This window comes from Panthera onca, chromosome F1 (genome assembly GCF_046562875.1).
Source record: "Panthera onca isolate mPanOnc1 chromosome F1, mPanOnc1 haplotype 2, whole genome shotgun sequence".
NCBI classification, from domain to species: Eukaryota; Metazoa; Chordata; class Mammalia; order Carnivora; family Felidae; genus Panthera; species Panthera onca.
The window spans coordinates 15980887-15991877 of record NC_138355.1 but is presented as its reverse complement, the minus strand read 5'-3'; the positions used below and the strand labels follow the sequence as shown (position 1 = coordinate 15991877).

The following is a 10991-nucleotide window of genomic DNA, read 5'->3' as shown; positions in this document are numbered from 1 at the left end:
CCACTGATTGAATATCACCTCTTTCTTTGCTGTTCCTGTTTGGTATCTCCAGTAGATGGATATCGCTAAATAACTAGAAAGCTACTTTCATGGAAATATAAAAAGAAAGCTTCACATTTTCATATTTATTATATATTATGTATATTTATACATCTTCTGAAATTTAAAATAGATTACATACTTGTAGTTTTATAATATGTTATATGCTATTATATAAAACAGTCAAAGATTGCTTCTCAGCCTTATGGCTAAGATCAAGTGTAGTATCTGTTCTTATCAGTTTAATAAAACAGTCAAAGAATATTCCATTGGCTTCTGTGATTGAGTGAACAAACAAGAGTTGGACTGGCTGTAATTATCACAATCAGGTGCCATTTATTACTATAGTTTATGCCAAACAGAAACTCATAGAAAAGCAGAACTAGAACAGATCCTTTTTGACAATAAGACAATAGAGTTAAAAATTACATTTAAAAAAGTATAACATAAATTATGACAATTAAAATTAATCTTTATTAAAATCTTATTTATTTATTTGCTTATTTGAAAGAGTGTGTACAAGCATGCATCACAAGAGCATGGGAGGGGCAGAGAGAGAATTCCAAGCAGGATCTGTGCTTTCAGTGTGGAACCCTACATGGGGCTCAATCGCAGGAACATGAGATCATGACCTGAGCCAAAATCAAGGGCTGGATGCTCAACCGACTGAGCTATCCAGGCGCCGCAGAAAATTAACATTTTAAATTTGTAAAAATACATGAACCTAAGCATAATGAAAACTAGAATTATAAAATATTTAGAAAGTTATATAGACTCCTGGTAAACATGGCAAGTTGAGTAGGCAAACGCCAAACCAATGAAAGGAATGACTGAGTCAGAAAGGAGACCCTGAAGGAGCCTCATGAAAAATAACTTGCACTGAGTTTTCCTCTGGTGCCTTGATCCTCTCTCTTTGCTGTAATTGTTAAAAATTTCACAACTGTTTGAATATGGGTGAGCTTCTTTTAAGCTCCTGCTAAGGATTTGATATATTCCTTTTCATGTCTTTTTTCAATTCTGGAAAATTTTTTAGTTCTTATCTCTACCATAATTGGCTCTCTCCCATTCTCTCTGTGCCCTCTGTCTGGAATTTTTTTTAAACAACATATATCAGAATTGGTGATTACATCCTTCATGTTCCTAACTTCTCTATCCTATATTGTCTCTGTCTCTCGGTATGGTGTTTTGAGAAACTTGACTTCCTGAGACCTATTTTCCAATTCTTTTTTTTTTAGTTTTAATTTTTTATTTTTTTATTAAAATGTTTTATTTATTTTTGAGACAGAGAGAGACAGAGCATGAGCAGGGGAGGGGCAGAGAGAGAGGGAGACACAGAATCTGAAGCAGACTCCAGGCTCCAAGCCGTCAGCACAGAGCCTGATGCAGGGCTTGAACTCACGAACCGTGAGATCATGACCTGAGCCAAAGTCAGATGCTTAACCGGCTGAGCCACCCAGGCACCCCCTATTTTCCAGTTCTTGACCTCTTTCTTGAGCAGGGTCTGGTTTGTTGTTCAACCTATCTGAGTTATTTTATTTCAATGACTGCCTACATTAATTGATTCTTTTCCATTCTGTCCTATTCTTGCCCAATGACTTCTAACACATCTTTTATTTTTTGAAATACTCTGAACATATTTATTTAATCTCTTTTAGATTATTATCTTTCGTTAAGGTAAAAAAAATTCCCACTTATGCATCCAGTGCCTTCCCTCAAGTTGGTTTGCTCATTTTTGATGTTTGTGATTTTATTATGAGTAAATATAAAAATAATCACTAAATTGTTATAATTAAAAATCAAGCTTGAGCAAAAATCTAGGCAAAAATTACATGGAAAATAAGAGTGTGGAGTTAAATCATTCTAAGGTTTTTAGACTGTTTAATAGGAAGATATAGATAATGATTAAATTTTAAACTATTAAATTAAATTAAATTAATGTTACAGATTTGAGGTTAACCACTAAAAGAACATAAATGGAATGTATAATTCCAAAACCACTAGAGGAAAATAAAGAATTTAAAAAATTCAATAAAATCAATAGAAAGCAAAAAAAAAAGAGGGGGGTGGATATAGAGAGAAGCATGGTAAATATAAAACACAAAATCAAGTATATCAATACTCAAAATATTACAAACAGATTTAAATTAATTATTAAAAGTCCAAATTGGTCAGACAATATTTAAAGGACAAATCCAGCACTATGATACCAACAAAAGACACACTTAAAGTAAATTGCACCAACAAGATAAGTAAGTCCAGGGCGGGTAAGGTATCATGGTGACCATAGTTAACAATATTAAATTTTACATTTGAAAGAGAGAGTGGATTTTTAAAGTTCTCATCAGAAGAAAAAAAATGTAACTAAGTGTGGTGATGGATGTTAACTAAATTTATTTTAATCATTTCACAATACATACCTATATCAAACCATTATGTTTTATGCTTAAAACTATATACAGTGTTATGAGTCAATTATACTTCAGTTTACAAGAGTAGATTATACCTAAAGACTAAAAAATAAGAGGATGGAAATATTAATAAATGAAGGGATTAAATAAACGCTGGTTTAGTCACGTGACAAAATACCATACAGCAGCTAAAAACAAATGAGCTCTCCATACCCAGATGTATCAATATATCAATCAATCTATAGGTCCATTAGTATAGTTTTTGAAAATTGAATATAAAAGATGCAGAAGTATACATCGGTATGGTAGTATTATAACTACTTTAATAAGTGCTTTAAAAGCATAAAATAGGGGCGCCTGGGTGGCTCAGTCGGTTAAGCGGCCGACTTCTGCTCAGGTCATGATCTCGGGGTCCGTGAGTTCGAGCCCCGCGTCGGGCTCTGTGCTGACAGCTCAGAGCCTGGAGCCTGTTTCAGATTCTGTGTCTCCCTCTCTCTGGCCGCCCCCCCCCCCTTCATGCTCTGTCTCTCTCTGCCTCAAAAATAAATAAACGTTAAAAAAAATTTTAAAGCATAAAATAATACTGTATTATTTTATGTATATTATGTTATGTATATGTATATTATTCATGAATTTGTAGACTTGTAAATTTAAAGGTGTGGAATTGACAGTCATATCAAATTCATGATGATGATTGCCTCTGTGAAAAGAAGGAGAAAAATTATCATGGAACAAGAAACAGACAACTTCAACTTCATAATGTTTTATTTTTGCCAAATCCTAAGAAAAAGTAAAAACTAAAATAATGAATACACTATTTAACAAAGTAGTAATAATAGGAACATTATTATCAAGGAACATATTCTATGTGCCAGATATATATAATATTAATTATATAAGTTATTTAAGAAATAAAGAACGATAGAAGGAACTTATAATCATTGATTAAAAAAATGTAAAAGCATTGTAAGAGAATACATCCTATACTTTTAACCTATAACTTGAAAGTAAATAAGCAAAGTGTTTCAGGAAAATGAAAATAAAATGTATCGCCCCTGGAACTGGTAAAAATATTTACTGGATCAAAATTCATGGAATAAATAAAGACATTTGTTAAATAACTGTCCCTTCAAAAGACACTGGAGCCAAGTAATTTTATGGATGCATTTATCCAAACATTCAGGGAACAAATAATTCTGGGCTTTTTAAATTGTTCTAGAACATAGAGAAAGAGGGAATGTTCCCAATTTCTTTTTTTTCTTTTGATAGCTAACAAAACTCTGATACCAAAATTTTATAGAGAAGTGCAAAAACCAAAGGACTCACCAATTTCCCAAACAACCTAAAATATTTCTTAAAAGACTAAGCTATAATGACTAAGCAGGATTTGTTCTAAGAAAAAATGAGTGGTTTGATATTAGGATATGTATTACTATCATTCATCAAAAGAAAAGCATCAGAAGAGATGCTGAAGAGGCAGTTAATAAAATTCAACATCTATTCTCATAAAAGCTTTAAAAATAAGATTAGAGAGTAACTTTTTAGCATGATAAGATACACAGCTTAAAATAATTGAACAATATCATGTCTTATGATGATGTAACTCTACAGAAAGTCAGGAATAATGAAAAGAGCCTATGATCACAAAGGTTGTGTAGGATTGTCCAAGAAATGCCAGCTAACACAATTAAATAAGAGAACTGTGTAATGTTGGAAAGAGGAAGCACACTTATCAAGTGTTATAAAATGATATGATTGTCCACCTGAATAGCCTGAGAAAATCAACAGAAAAAAACCCTTAGAACCAATGAGTTCAATACTGTAGTGAGTTACAAATTAAAATTTAAAAGTTCCATAGTTTTCCCACATTTCAAGTATAGTCAGATACAATATACAATATTAAATAAAATACCTTAATCATAATGGTAATAAAATGTCAAATGCCTAATGATAAAATGAAAAAGACATGTATAGGACTTACAAAAGGCCAACTATAATCCAGTCTTGAAGGAAATCAAAGGAGACTTGCTTTGAAGAGGAGAAACATAGCACATCTCCAGATGAAAATACTCAATATGTTAAAAATGTTGATTAGTCCTGGGGGGGACGCTGGGTGGCTCAGTCAGTTAAGCATCTGACTTTGGCTCAGGTCATGATCTCGTGGTTCCTGAGTTTGGGCCCCATGGGGGACTCTGTGCTGACAGCTCAGAGCCTGGAGCCTGCTTCAGATTCTGTGTCTCTCTCTCTCTGCCCCTCCCGCACTCGTGCTCACCCTCTCTCTCTCTCTCTCAAAAATAAACATTAAAAATCTTTTAAAAATTAAAAAAATAAATTAAAAATGTTGATGAGTCCTGAATAAATCAGTAAATTTAATGTAGTTGCAACAATAGTTACTTTTTTTTCAATTTTCCAAAATTATTTTAGAGTTAAGCTAGAACAAAGATACAAGTCCAATTTTCTAAAGTGTGTTCTGGCAAATTGTATCAAAAAATGTATGCTTTGATATAATAAATTCAGCTTTTAGGAATAAATTTCTAGAACATAATCAGGCAGGAGCACAGCAATCTATATACAAGAATATTCACAAAAGTATTTTTTATAATGGAAAAATGTGAAAAGAACTAAGTAATAGGATAATGATTAAATACATTATAAATTTATTAAATACTATGCAGCTATTAAAATAATGAAGTCATTGGAGTACACTAGTTTGAGATGATGTTCACAAGGTAGGAGGGGTTTTTTTGTTATGTTTAACTTTTAATTAATAAATATTAGTTTACATATAGTTTACATATTATACGATAGTTTAGTTTACATACAGTGTTATATTAGTTTCAGGTGAACAATATAGTGATTCAACAATTCCATACATCACCCCAGTGCTCATCACAAGTGTCCTCCTTAATGCCTGTCACCTATTTCACCCATCCCCCCACTCACCTCCCCTCTGGTAACCATCAGTTTGTTCTCTACAGTTAAGACTCTGTTTCTTGGTTTGCCTCTCTCTCTCTCTCTCTCTCTCTCTCTTTTTGGCTTTCCTCATTTGTTTTGTTTCTTCAATTCCACACATGAGCGAAATCATTTCACGTTTTTCCTTTGAGTTATTTCACTGAGAATATACTCTCTTGCTTCATTCATGTCATCGCAAATGGCAAGATTTCGTTGTTTTTTATGGTTGAATAAAAATTTTTATGGCTGTTTTTATGGCTGAATAGTACATTCATTGAATATAATATCACATTCTTTATCCATTCATCTATCGATGGATACTTGGGCAGCTTCCATAATTTGGCTATTGTAAATAATGATGCTATAAACATCGAGGTGCATATATCCCTTTGAATTAGTGTTGCTGTATTTTGGGGGTAAATAGTAGTGCAATTACTGAATCATAGGGTAGTTCTATTTTTAACTTTTTGAGGCACCTCCATACTGTTTTCCACCCTGGCTACACCAATTGCATTCCCACACGCCCGCCAACACTTGTTTCTTGTGTTGTTGGTTTTAGCCATTCTGCAAGGTGCGAGGTGATATCTCATTGTGGTTTTGATTTCCATTTCCCTGATGATGAGGGACATTGAGCGTCTTTTGATGCTGATGCGTTGGTTGGTCATCCAAATGTCTTCTTTGCAGAAATGTCTTTTCATGTTTTCTGTCCATTTTTAATTAGATTGTTTGTTATTTGGTGTTAAGTTGTATAAGTTCTTTATATATTTTGGATGCTAACCTTTTATCAGATGTCATTTGCAAATATCTTCTCCCATTAAGTAGGTTGTCTTTAGTTTTGTTGATTGTTTCTTTTGCTGTGAAGAAGCTTTTTATTTTGATGTAGTCCCAATAGTTTACTTTTGTTTCCCTTGCCTCAGGAAACATATCTAGAAAAAAATTGCTATGGCCGATATCAGAGAAATTACTGGCTGTGCTCTCTTCTAGGATTTTTATGGTTTCAGGTATCACATTTAGGTCTTTAATCCATTTTGAATTTATTTTTGTGTATGGTGTTGAGAGTGGTCCAATATCCTTTTGCATGTAGCTCACCAGTTTTCCCAACACCATTTGTTGAAGAGACTTTTTCCCATTGCACATTCTTTCCTGCTTTGTCAAAGATTAATTGATCACATAATTGTGGGTTTCTTTCTGGGTTTTCTATTCTTTTCCATTGACCTATGTGTCTATTTTGTGCCAGTACCATACTATTTAGATTACTAGAGCTTTGTAATATAACTTGAAGTCTGAAATTGTGATACCTCCAGGTTTTCTTTTCTTTTCTTTTTTAAATGTTTGTTTATTTTGAGAGAGAGAGAGAGCGCATGTGTGCAAGTAGGAGAAGGGCAGAGAGAGAGGGAGAGAGAGAATCTCGAACAGGCTCCATGCTGTCAGCGATGAGGCTGACACAGGTCTCGATCCTACAAACCGTGAGATCATGACCTGAGCTGAAATCAAGAGTTGGACACTCAACCGACAGAGCCACCCAGGCTCCCTCAGCTTTGCTTTTCTTTTTCAAAATTGCTTTGGCTATTTGAGGTCTTTTGTGGTTCCATATAAATTTTAGGATTTTTTTTATCCTAGTTCTGTGAAAAATGCTGTTGTATTTTGACAGGGATTGCATTAAATGCATAGATTGCTTTGGATAATATCAACATTTTACCAACACTTGTTCTTCCAATCCATGAACATGGAATGTCTTTCCATTTCTTTGTGTTGTCTTCAATTTCTTTCATCAATGTTTTATAGTTTTCAGAGTATAAGTCTTTCATCTCTTTGATCAAGTTTATGCCTAGGTATCTTATTATTTTTGGTTCAATTATAAATGGGATGTTTTTCTTAATTTCTCTTTCTGTTGCTTATTAGTGTATAGAAATGCAACAGATTTCTACACATTGATTTTGTATCCTGCAACTTTATTGAATTCATTTATCAGTTCTAGTAGCTTTTTTGGTGGAGTCTTTAGAGTTTTCAATATATAGTATCATGTCATCTGCAAATAGTGAAAGTTTTACTTCTTCCTTACCAGTTTGGATACCTTTTATTTATTTTTGTTGTCTGATTACTGGGGCTAGGACTTCCAGTACTGTGTTGAATAAAAGTGGTGAAAGTGGACATCCTTGTTTTGTTTTTGACCTTAGGGGAAAAGTTCTCGGTTTTTTCCCATGGAGTATGATGTTCACTGTTGGCTTTTCATATATGGCCTTTATTATGCTAAGGTATATTTTCTCTAAACCTACTTTGTTGAGGGCTTTTATCATGAATGGATGTTGTACTTTGTCAAATGCTTTTTCTGCAGCTATCGAGACAATCATATGGTTTTTATCCTTTGTCTTATTGACGTGATGTATCATGTTGATTGATTTGCAAATACTGAGCCATTCTTATATCCTGGGAATAAACCCCACTGGATCCTGGTGAATGATTTTTTAATGTATTTTTGGAATATGTTTGCTAGTATTTTGTTGAGGATTTTCACATCTATGTTCATCAGAGATATTGGCCTATAGTTCTCTCTCTCTCTCTTTTTTTGTGGTATCTTTATGTAGTTTTGATATCAAGGTGATATTTGTCTCATAAAATGATATGGAAGTTTTTCTTTCTCTTCTATTTTTTTGGAATAGCTTGAGCAGAATAGGTATTAACTCTTCCTTAAATGCTTGGTAGAATTTGACTATGAAGTCATCTGGTCTTGGACTTTTGTTTCTTGGTAGTTTTTTGGATTACTGCTTTAATTTCATTACTGGCGATCAATCTGTTCCAATTTTCTATTTCTTCCTTCTTCAGTTTTGGTAGGTTATATATTTCTGGGAATTTATCCATTTCTTCTAGATTGTTCAATTTTTTGGCATATAATTTTTCATAATATTCTCTTATAGTCCTTTGTATTTCTGTGGTGTTGGTTGTTATTTCTCCTTTCTATTGGTGATTTTCTTTATTTGAGTACTTTCCCCCTCTCTCTCTCTTCTGATGAGTCTGGCTGAAGGTTTATCAATTTTATTGATATTTTCAAAGAACAAGCTCTTGGTTTCATTAATCTGTTCTATTGTTTTAGTTTGTTTATTTTGTTCTTGTTTTTAGTTTCTATATCATTTATTTCTGCTCTAATCTTTATTATTTCCTTCCTTTCACTGGTTTTAGGTTTTCTTTTTTGTTCTTTTTCTAGCTCCTTTAGGTGTAAGAATAGGCTGTTTATTTGAGATTTTTCTTGCTTTTTGAGGTAGGCCTGTATTGCCATAAACTCCCAAAGGTTTTGGACTATTCTTTTTTCATTTTCATTTGTTTCCATGTACTTTTGGATTTCCTCTTTGATTTCTTGGTTGACCCATTCATTGTTTAGTACCATATTATTTAACTTCCATGTATTTTTGCTCTTTCCAGATTTTTTTTGTGTGGGTGATTTCTGATTTCCTAGCATTGTGGTCAGAAAAGATGCACAGTATGACTTCAATTTTTAAAAATTTGTGAAGGCTTGTTTTGTGGCTGAATATGTGATATATTCTGGAGAATGTTCCATCTGCACCTGGAAAGAATGTGTTTTATGCTGTTTTATGATGGAATGTTCTGAATATATCTTTTAAATCAATCTGGCCCAGTGTGTCATTCAAAGCCATTGTTTCCTTGTTGATTTTCTGCTTAGATGATCTGTCCATTGATGTAAGTGGGGTGTTAACCTCCTCCTATTATTGTTGTTGTTATTGTTATTATATGGTTATTAACTGTTTTATGTATTTGGGTGCTTCCATGTTGTATGCATATATATTTACAATTTTTATATCTTTTTGTTGGATTGTTCCCTTTATTATTATATACTGTCCTTGTCTCTTTTTTAAGCCTTTGTCTTAAAGTTAATTTTGTTCAATGTAAGTATTGCTATTCCAGCTTTCTTCTTACATTCCATTGTGGGATAAATGTTTCTTCATCCCCTCACTTTCAATCTGCAGGTGTCTTTAGGTCTAAAATGAGTCTCTTGTAGGCAGCATATAGATGGATCTTGTTTTTTTATCTACTCTTTCACCTTATGTCTTTTGATTTAGTCCATTTACATTCAAAGTAATTATTGATAGGTATGTATTTATTGCCATTTTGTTACTTCCTTTGTGGTTGTTTTTATAGTTTTTCTCTGATCCTTTTATCTCTTTCTCTCTTTCATGATTTGCTGATTTAGTTTAGTGATATATTTGGATTCCTTACTTTTTATTTTATGCATATCTACTAATTTTTTGATTTGTGGTTACCATTCAGTTTATATATAACATCTTTTGCATATAGAAGTCTATATTAAGTTGATGGTCACTTAATTTTGAATTCATTTTTTACTCCTCTCCCCTCCACATTTCAGATATTTGGAATCATAGTTTACATCCTTTTATTTTGTGCTTCTCTTGACTGACTTTTATAGATATACTTAATTTTTTTTTGTTTTTGTTGTTATTGATTTTCTGCTTCCTATTTTTCTTACTCTTTTTTTTAAACTTAAAAATTTTTTTTTCAATGTTTATTTATTATTGAGAGACAGAGAGAGACAGAGCATGAGCATGGGAGGGGCAGAGAGACGGAGAGACACAGAATCCGAAGAAGGCTCCAGGCTCTGAGCTGTCAGCACAGAGCCCAATGTGGGGCTCAGACCCACAAACCGCGAGACCACGACCTGAGCTGAAGTCGGATGCTTAACCAACTGAGACACCTAGGTGCCCCATATTTTTCTTACTCTTACTTCTGCTTTTTGCTTTCCACTCACAGAGTGCTCCTTAAGATTTATTATCAGGCTGATTTAGTGTCATGAATTCTTTTAAGTATTGTTTGGGAAACTCTTTATCTCTCCTTCTATTCTGAATGATAGTCTTGCTGGATAGACTATCCTTGGCTGCAGATTTTTTCCTTTAAGAACTTTGAGTACATCATGCCACTCCCTTCTGGCCTGCAAAGTTTCTACTGAAAAATTAGCTGATAGCCTTATGAGGTTTCCTTTGTATGTAATTGGCTCCTTTTCTCTTGCAATCTTAAAAATTCTTTCTTTATCACTATTTTTTTCCATTTTAATTCCTATGTGTCTTGGTGTGGACCTCATTGGATTGTATTTGTTTGGGGATTTCTGTGCATCCTGAATCTGGATCTCTGCTTCTCTTCCCAGATTTGGAAAGTTTTTAGTTTTCCTTCAAACACATTTTCTGCCCCGTTTGCTCTGTTATTTTGGGATCCCTATAATACAAATGTATTACCCTTCATGGAGCCAGTGAGTTCTCTAAGTCTATCTCGTTATGCAATATTTGTTTGTGTCTCACTTGTTCAGCTTGGTTGCTTTCCATTACTCTATTCTTCATGTTGCTAATATGTCTCTGCTTCCTGTAGCCTACATTTTATGCCATCTATTGTATTTTTAATTTTATTTATTGAACGCTTCATCTCTGAAATGATATTTTTTATCTTTTTGTGAAGGTCTCACTGATATCCTCCACCTTTTCCTGAAGTCCAGCAAATGTCTTTATGTTCACTACTTTAAATTCTGTATCAGGCAGATTACTTGTATCTGTTTTGCTTAGATCTTCTGCTATG

General features: G+C 33.3%; 1 pseudogene; it reads left to right on the top strand.

Annotated features, from left to right (window-relative positions):
- Positions 1–228: 228 nt before the first annotated feature.
- LOC132686993 (U2 spliceosomal RNA) lies at positions 229–409 on the top strand (annotated as a pseudogene).
- The last annotated feature ends 10582 nt before the right edge of the window (positions 410–10991 follow it).